This window comes from Miniopterus natalensis, chromosome 1, assembly GCF_054644295.1.
Source record: "Miniopterus natalensis isolate mMinNat1 chromosome 1, mMinNat1.hap1, whole genome shotgun sequence".
Taxonomy (NCBI): domain Eukaryota; kingdom Metazoa; phylum Chordata; class Mammalia; order Chiroptera; family Miniopteridae; genus Miniopterus; species Miniopterus natalensis.
Genome location: NC_142081.1, coordinates 38,012,936 through 38,022,314, shown reverse-complemented (window position 1 = coordinate 38,022,314; position 9,379 = coordinate 38,012,936). Strand labels below are relative to the sequence as shown.

At 37.4% G+C, this 9,379-nt stretch overlaps 1 pseudogene; it reads right to left on the bottom strand.

Annotated features, from left to right (window-relative positions):
* LOC148094092 (U4 spliceosomal RNA) lies at positions 1-123 on the bottom strand (annotated as a pseudogene).
* Between the last annotated feature and the right edge of the window lie 9,256 nt (positions 124-9,379).

Below are 9,379 nucleotides of genomic sequence, written 5' to 3'. Positions count from 1 at the left end.
TTACTTTGAGTAATATCCTATAATTTTCTTATTTGGTCATCAATAGATCTTTTATTTTTCCAATTAGCAATAATTGCACCTCAGATAAACCTCATTGGCTAGATACTGCCACTGTGCAAACCTATCATCAACAGATTTTGAGTTGTATAATTTGAGACATCTGAATAATGGAGAACATGGCATTAGACTCTGCTTGAGAATTTTTTTCTGTAAAAATCACATGACTACTTGGTAGATTGTGAATTTTACAGATAATTGTGAAAAATAGGAAAAGTTTTCACTGATCTGATTATTTGCATGTTTATTTATATATATGCCCCTTTTGATTTAAGAAAAAGTTTTAGTCCTGGAAGGGCAACTCGGTTAGAACATCCTCCCAGTATGCCAAGGTTGTGGGTTCCATCCTACGTCAGGGCACGCACAAGAATAAAGCAGTGAATGCATAAATAAGTGGAACAACAAACTGATGTTCCTCTCTCTGTCTCTGTCTCCCCTCTCCCCAAATCAATACATTTAAAAACATGTTTAAAAAAGAAAAAAGTTTTACCTATATGAAATGGTTGAAAAGAAAAATAAGTTTTAGAAAATTTAGAGTGCACAATTTATATTGCATCTCTACCTGATAAATTCATAACTACAGGCATTTTAGTATTGTTTAATAAGTTAATTTCTTGCTTTTTAGATCCCATTACAGTTTACTTTTTGTAAGTGAGGTTTACTTAAAGAATGCTATATTCCTTTGTCAACAAGAGCTGAGAGTCAAGGGTAAGCTAGAGTGCTTCAATCATGTACTTTGTGAGTTTAAGCCTGGACTTATGAGTAAAAGTTGATAATTTTGGTAAAATGCAACAGTGCCTTACTTAAAAATTCTATTTGTCAGTAACTTCTATATGAGATAGAAACTTAAGGCTAGGTAAGACGTGGTTAAAATGTTGAAATTAAGTAAGTACTCTATCAAATACTAGGCAGAAGAGAGAGATACTGTGGGCTGAAGTGGGCTAGCAAAGGCCAGTGAGAATTGAGTTGGACCCACAAAGTCAGAGGAATTATAGTATTAATATTTATTGCATGCCCACTGTGTGCTAGACACTGTTCTAAGTGCATTACATGCATTATTTCATTAAAATGTATGAGCAGAAGCACCAAGGATAGTGATACATAAACTATTTGGGAGATAGAGAATAGACTTATCAGAGACTAGGGTTGCCAGATTTAGCAAAAAAATATACAGGCCACCCAGTTAAATTTCAATTTCACATAAACTATTTAAAAAAATATTTTAAAAATTGATTTTAGAGAAAGAAAGGGAGAGAGAGAAAAACATTAATAGGTTGCCTCCTGCACCCCCCTGCCCCTCCCCCTGCAACCCAGGACCAAACCCACAACCTGGGCATGTGCCCTGATGGAACTGAACCAGTAACATTTCAATGCACAAGACGACGCTCAATCAACTGAGCCACACTGGCCAGGGTTAAACAGTTTTGAGTACAAGTATATTCCAAGTAATATACTGAAATTATATATTAAAAATTGTTGTTTATCTGAAATTCAAATTTAAAATACAGGGTAGCCTATATTTTGTCTGCAATTCTATGTCTGACTTGAGTGGTAGGAGAGGAGGTAAGGTTCAAAATGGAAGTTGAAAATGAGATTTTTTGAAGGCCTCAAGAGCTAGACCAAGTAGTTTGGATATTGTTTTGTGTATAATGGGAACCACTGAAATTTTAAAATGTTTATATAGCTAGAGAGAATCACAATGTTTAGGGATATTTATCTTAGCTTTGTATAGAATCATGGGTTTCAGGATCATGGGTAGAGATTGAACGAAAGAAGTCCTTTCAAGAGACTTAATAATTTAGGTGAGAAAATATATAGTATAAAGAAAATGAGAAACAAGTGAGATAAAATTAATTGGTGGGCATACATTATTTGTGGAAGGAGAAAGTAAAAGATTTTAATCTTAATTCTTATGTAAAAGATAATGATAGCACCATTGATAGAAAGAAACCAGGATACACAGCAGATTTGAATAGAGACACTTTAGTAATTGGGTAAAGTATCTCATTGGCAATCTTGAAAAGAGGCATATTCTTTTTTATAACTATTCTGTCCTAGAGCAGTGCTATCCAATATAAATATATTGTAAGCCACATATGCAATTTTAAATATTTTAGTAGTCACATTTTAAAAAGTAAAAAGAAACAGTCAAATCAACTTAATAATGCTTACCCCAATATACTGAATATATTCAATGTTACCAGTATAAAATAATTATTAATGAGATATTTTACATTCTTTATTTCATACAAAATCTTCACAATCCAAAAGTATATATTTTATACTTAAAGCACATCTCAGTTCAGACTAGCTACATTCCAGTGCTCAATAACCACATGTGACTAGTGGCTATCACATTGTACAGTTCATTTTTATTTATTTTTTATTTTTTCATTTATCTTTATTGTTGAAAGTATTACAAATGTCCCCTTTCTCCCCCCCCCCATTGATCCCCTCCCCTCTGCATCCCTACCCCCCAGGCCCTCACCACACTATCGTCTGTGTCTGTGGGTTATGCATATATGCATATAAATTCTTAGATTAATCTCTCCCCACCCCTCCCCTTCCCCCTGCCATCCCTCTGACATAGTAGAAATAAAAAAAACACTGGAAGAAATAAACAGCAGATTAGGGGAAGCTGAGGATCAGATCATCAAGTTAGAAGACAGGGTAGGCCCGACTGGCGTGGCTCAGCAGTTGAGCATCAACCTAGGATCCAGGAGATCAAGGTTCAATTCCCAGTTAGGGCACATGCCTGTGTTTCAGGCTTGATCCTCAGTGGGGGTGTGTGCAGGAGGCAGCCGATCCATGATTCTTTCATCATTGATGTTTCTCTCTCTCCCTCTCCTTTCCTCTCTCTGAAATCAATAAAGATATACATTAAAAAAAAAAAAAAGACGACAGAGTAGGAAAAAGTCACTCAATCAGAAAACCAAAAAGAAAAAACAAAAAACGGTCCATTTAAAGAAGTTGTGGGACAACATGAAATGTAACAATATTCACATCATAGGAGTTCCAGAAGAGGTCAAAAGTAAGCAAGGGTTAGAGAATCTGTTTGCAGAAATAATGGCAGAAAACTTTCCTAACCTGGTCAAGGAAAGTCACACAAGTTCAGGAGGCACAGAGTGTCCTAAGCAAGAAGAAAGGCCCACACCCAGACACATCATAATTAAACTGCCAAAAATTCAAGAGAGAATCTTAAGGACAGCAAGAGAAAATCAATCTGTTACCTACAAAGGAGCTCCCATCAGGCTGTCAGCTGATTTCTCATCAGAAACTACAGGCCAGAAGGGAATGGCATGAAGTATTCAAGGTAATGAAAAGCAAGGATCTGAAACCAAGACTACTCTATCCAGCAAGATTATCAATCAAAATAGATGGTGAAATAAAGAGCTTCCCAGACAAAAAAAGACTGAAGGAATTTATCACCACCAAACCAGCACTGCAAGAAATGTTAAAGGGACTGCTGTAATAAGAAGTTGAAATAGAGAGTACGAGAAACATCGCTTCTCGGCCTTTTGGCTAAGATCAAGTGTAGAGAGTACGAGAAACATAGGCATAAAGAAATAAAATAGCAATAGATAAGTACCTATCAATAATAACCTTAAACATAAATGGATTAAATGCTCCAAAGGACATAGGATAGCTGAATGAATAAGAAAACGACCCAAATATATGTTGTCTACAAGAGACCCACCTCAGAACAAAAGACTCACACAGGCTGAAAAAAAAGAAAAAGAAAAAAACCTTCAGATCAGGCTGGCATGACTCAGTGCTTGAGCATCGACCTATGGACCTGGAGGTCAGGGTTTGATTCCTGGTCAGGGCACGTGCCAGGGTTTCAGGCTTGATCCCCAGTGGGGGCATGCAGGGGGTGGTGGATCGATGGTTCTCTCTCATCATTGATGTTTCTATCTCTCTCTCTCCCTCTTCTTTCCTCTGTCTGAAATCAGTAAAAATATATTTTAAAAAAAAAAGAAAAAAACTCCTGGAGGACTTTAAAGGAGAGATCAACAGCAGTACAGTCACAGTAGGGGACTTTAATACCACACTAACTTTATTTTATTTTTAAAGATTTTTTTTTTCTTTTAGAGAGAGAGAGAGAGAAAACAAACAAACAAACAAAAACATTGATGTGAGAGCAAGACATCAGACCAGGAATTGAACCAGCAACCTTTTGGTGCACAGGACAATACCCAACCCACTGAACCATAGTGGCCAGTGCTGTACAGTTCATTTTTAGAGGGTGGTTATTTTTTCCTAATACCATGCCTATAAGTTTAGTAACTGCAATAGAGAGTACCAGTTAAGATCACTAAATATGATGAACTTTCTAGGCCAGGTATTGGCAAACTATGGTCTATGAGCCAAATCTGGCCCACTGCCTGCTTTTATAAGTCAAGTTTTATTGGAATCTAACCATGGTCATTTATTTGTGTGTTGTCCATGGCTGCTTCCGGATAGCAAAAGCAGAGTTGAATAATTATGACAGAGATCACAAGGTCCAAAAAGCCTAAAACATTCTAGGCCCCAAACTAAAGTGGCAGGGATAAAACACAGTTAGGGCTCTCCTCTTAGAAATGACTACAATGACCATGCCCAAGTAAATTCTAGTTCCACTATAATTACAGACATAGATGGTGGCATCTCTATCTCACAAATGCAGATAGTAAGCCACTGTGTCTATGACTTGTCCAGTAAATCACAACAGTTAGTGACACAGCTGAGACTAGACTCAAAATTTATTTGTATTTATCACTCACATAGCTATGGAGTGAAATTTAAAAGAATTTCTAATATGCAGGCATCATGCTGATTAACTTAATGCCTATGAAATTAAGATTTGCAAACTGAGGTTTTAATACTTTCAAAATCAGTTCTGAATTTTAAGAAAGAGTTGACCCTTGAACAACTCGAGTGTTAGGGACACTGACATCCCCCCGTCTCCCCATCACAGTTGAAAGTTCAAATATAACTTTTGACTTCCTCAATGGCCAACTGTTGACTGGAAGCCTTACTGATAACATAAACAGTTTATTAACACATATTTTGTATGTATTATACACTGTATTCTTACAATGAAGTAAGTCAGAGAAAATATGTTAAGAAAATCACAAGGAAGAGAAAGTACCGTATATATTTATCAATACCATAAATTTAAAAAAGATCCGCATATAAGTGGATCTGCACATTTCTAACACATATTTTTCAACTGTATTTTCTCGCACAGTGATTTAAGAGTTAAGAGGGAAAAAATCTACAGGACCACAAAATGGAATATGGAATTAATTAATAGTACACACTACTGAATAATTGTGTGCCTGCCAATGTGCTATGGGCTTTAAATGTAATCCTCACAACACACTAGCAAAATACATGATATTATCTCCCATTTTAAGAAAGTTAATGCACTAAAATGTAAGCATTTTGTCCAGGATGCCACACCTATTAAATGGGAGAGCCTATATTCAAACACGTCTTGTTGACTCAGAAGCAGTAGCCTTTAGGAAGGGGGGAAGGCCTAAGAAAATGCCAATATATTATTTTAAACATCCAATCCAGAAAGGCGTGGTAGCTGTGATCCAGCAGATCTGTCATCAATCCATTTGATCAGGCACTTTTGTGTGCTCCTGGGGACAAAGCAGCATTTTTGAGGGGCAGGGACTTATTTGAAGTGTCTGAGGAAGGCTGTCCCTCCGATGAGTGAGAGTTGGCGATTTTAAATAACTCGCAAGCATTCTTCTCTATACATCCACCAGCCCCTGCGGGAAAGGCTTCGGGGCCGGGGTGGGCAATAGATGGTGGGGAGGAAGGGGTGCTCCTCTGGGTTTCCGAGGTGCTCCCCCCAGGGCAGCGCCCGTTCCCGGGATTTCTGAGCCTCTGGAGCAGGCCTCGGACAGGAGGGCCCTGCACTCCGTTTCTGCTGTGCGTTTGGCCCGGAGTTCAGGGCACGCGTGGACGCGCCTTCGGTGCATTGATGTTTCTCTCTCTTCATTTGTTCTTGTGGGTCTGGACTTGCTGTTAGGTAAACTCATGAACTTACTCATAAGGACCTCAACATTCGAGGCATATAAATATTTAAAGAATTCATGGAAAAACGATGAAGCACAGGCTTATTTTCAAATGTTTGTGCAGGGTGGCAGAAGCATACACATTTGAATGAAATCATCTTTGTGTCAGGGACAATCTGATTATTCATTTATACGGGGGCGGGGAATATACCTGAACTTTTTCAATAACTTTTAGAAAAATCCATGTAGCATGTTTGAGTTTGATCCCCTGTTTACCTGAATTATATCATAGGACTTTAATATCAAAAGTATTATAAAGGCTTATAGAAAGACTTGGTGTATTTAAAAGATACGATGTGGCAGCACAGGAAAGCTAGCTCTATAGTATCAGTGGTTTATTTCCCCCCTGTACTGAATTAAAGTCGGAAGGGGGAGGGGAAGGCAAGGCAGTGTTAAAGCCAGGAGGTTGACTCACTAAGGAAATGAGTCAGTGGCTATGAACCAAAACTTTCCTTTTTTCTGAGGCTTTGACTTTGAGAACTTAACACTGAATTATTTAAAAAATCTTCTTGCTTGCTATCAGTAAATTAAAAGTAGAATTATTATTTTTTTTAGAAACCTATTCATATTAGTATTTGGGATTCATTTATTTTTTTCAACAAATATTTAGTAGAAATACAGGGATATTAAAATAGTAATTATATACTTCAAACTAAGAAAATATGTAGTGATTTTGTAATAAGGCATTATGTCAGTATCTTTGTGTATATATTTAGCTCTAGGTAACCAATAGTGATTTTTAATCAGCTTTTAAAGCAAGGCATTTGAGGTTATAGCTAAACCTGAGGTGCTGGTAGCTACTGACACATCATATTTCTTTCTGATATGCTTGAGTTTTTTCCTAAACCATGAATTGTTTCTCAGGAACCCTGAGCCCTTAACTGAAATGAATACTTTCCATTACGGCTTATTTTTAACACTTTAAAAGTCTGAACTGTCCCCGTGGCCGGTGTGGCTCTGTGGTTGGAACGTCGGCCCATGCACAGAAGGGTCTTGAGTTTGATTCCCGGTCCAGGGCATGTACCCGGGTTGCAGGTTCGATCCCCTGGCTCGGTGGGGGCAGGTGGGGGATATAACCATGGGTGTGTCTCTCTCACATTAATGTTTCTCTCTCTCTCTCTCCCTTACTCCCCTACTTCTGCTCTCTCTAAAAATCAATGGAAAATATATCCTCCAGTGAGGAATTACAGCAACAAAAGAATCTGAACTGTAATGATCGGGTTTGAGGGTAAAGAGGTAGGTATCTCAAAGCAAACACTAGTACTGTTATATGAAAAACTTCCAGCTTTTTGTGGCTGATTGCTTATCTTTGTGATTTGAACCCTTTTATAAGATTGGATAGCAGTTTTTATTCTTTCCAGTTCCTGAATGATACTTAAGATAGTGAATGCATTTCACACAAGAACCTAGTATTTGGAAACCAACTTGAGGAATCTTACAATTATTGTTTTTGTCATTGAGACAAACTTGAATTATAGGGCAAAACAAAATTTTATTTTATTTAGTGTACTAGTATATAGTGGTATCTTGAGGAAAACATTTTAAATAAATGCTAACAGTTACTCTTTTCTTTGTTGGATATGTTGTTGAATGGAGTATGGATCTTAGACTAGCATGACAAATTTTTAAAATTATATCCTAGGTAACTAATCTTCTGATTAGTGTGGTTGGCAGAGCTATTGTTTCCATATGCTTAGACATGTTAACTTTTCTCCTTTCACACCAATGATGATTTCAATAGGCTGGTTTTTGTTTTTTCTTGCTCCATGTCTCATCTTAATAAAACTAAAGTCTGTTGCCCACTGGTATACCTTAGAGTCCATGTTGCTTTGCTGAGAAACAAAATAGTGACTTAGAAAACTGTATGACTTTTGGATTCTGGATCACAGTGTTAGAAATACTAGAGGAAATAGCATCTGGAAACATCCTGTGTATGATGTTGTGGATGTTATTCACAGCATGGAAGGAAGCCTGAAGAGGGAAGAGGTCCTCCTTTCCTTAAATAGGTTATATAAGACACTTCTTACCTTTTATCAGGCACTTTTAGTTCCCTGCCTGACGTCCCTGATTTGGGGAAAGAGTGTGGGGTTTTGAGTCAGACAGACCTAGGTTTGAATCTCAGTTTCGTTTTCTAAAAATAGAAATTGTAATGTTCACCCAACAGGGCTCACCCAGTAGTAAGGAGAAAGTCTCTAGCATAACATCTGGCATGGTAAGCACTCAATAGATTTTAGTTTTATTTTCCTTCTTCCTTCTAGTTTAATAATTTAAAAAAGAAAGCAAAAATAAAATTCAAGATTTATGGTTAGTATCATTGAAATATTTCAAGATGAAATTATATGACTAGGATTTGTATTAAAATAATCTGGGAGTGGGGAGTGGGATTATAGATGAAACAATATTAACCATGAGTTGGTAATTGTTGAAGTTCAGTGAATGAGCATATGGGTATTCATTGGTATGTTTAAAATTATCCATAACAAAAAGTTTAAAAAATTATGCCATACATAAAAAAATATTCAGTGAACAAAGACTTTCTTAAGGGAATGAGAAACCAACTCATACCTTTGAGAACAGTCATTATAGGTTTATGAATGGTGGTAGTTTCTTTCCTTCAACTACACAAAACGTGTAGTCACCAATTCTTTGACTAAGAGGAAGGAAAGTCAGGAGGGCAGCCTGAAAAAATCCTGGAGAGGTTTAAATGCTTTTGTCTAATTATCTGAGTCACTCCTCGGGGTGGAGGTTCTGTGGCACGGCTCCCAGCCAACATAATTTTCAGCTGGAAAAAGAGAGCAGTTGGACCAAGAAACACAGTCACCAAAAGGTCTACTATGACCCTGCAACCAGCTTTATACACAGACATTTACTCTGTTATCTCAGGTTAATAATGGAGATGTGTGTACCAGTGCTTCCTCTTCTGATCCATATTAATTTTCTAAGAATGAATGTATACTGAAAAAATTGAAAAAATTCCAGAGAGCCACCAAAAGTGAATCACTTCCTCGCAGGGATGTGCTATCCCATACAGCACTGAGCTGCCCAAGAAAAAAAGCATGCCTTTCTCGTGTTTCATGGGCGATTAAAGGCACATCAATTATTCCAAAAGCTAAAGATCTCCTTTTTTAAAATCCTCACCCAAGGATATTAATGATTTTAGAGAGAGAGGAAGGGTGGGGAGAGAGAGAGAAACATTGATCGGTTGCCTCCGGAAAGTGCCCTGACTGGGAATCAAACCCGCAACTCTTTGG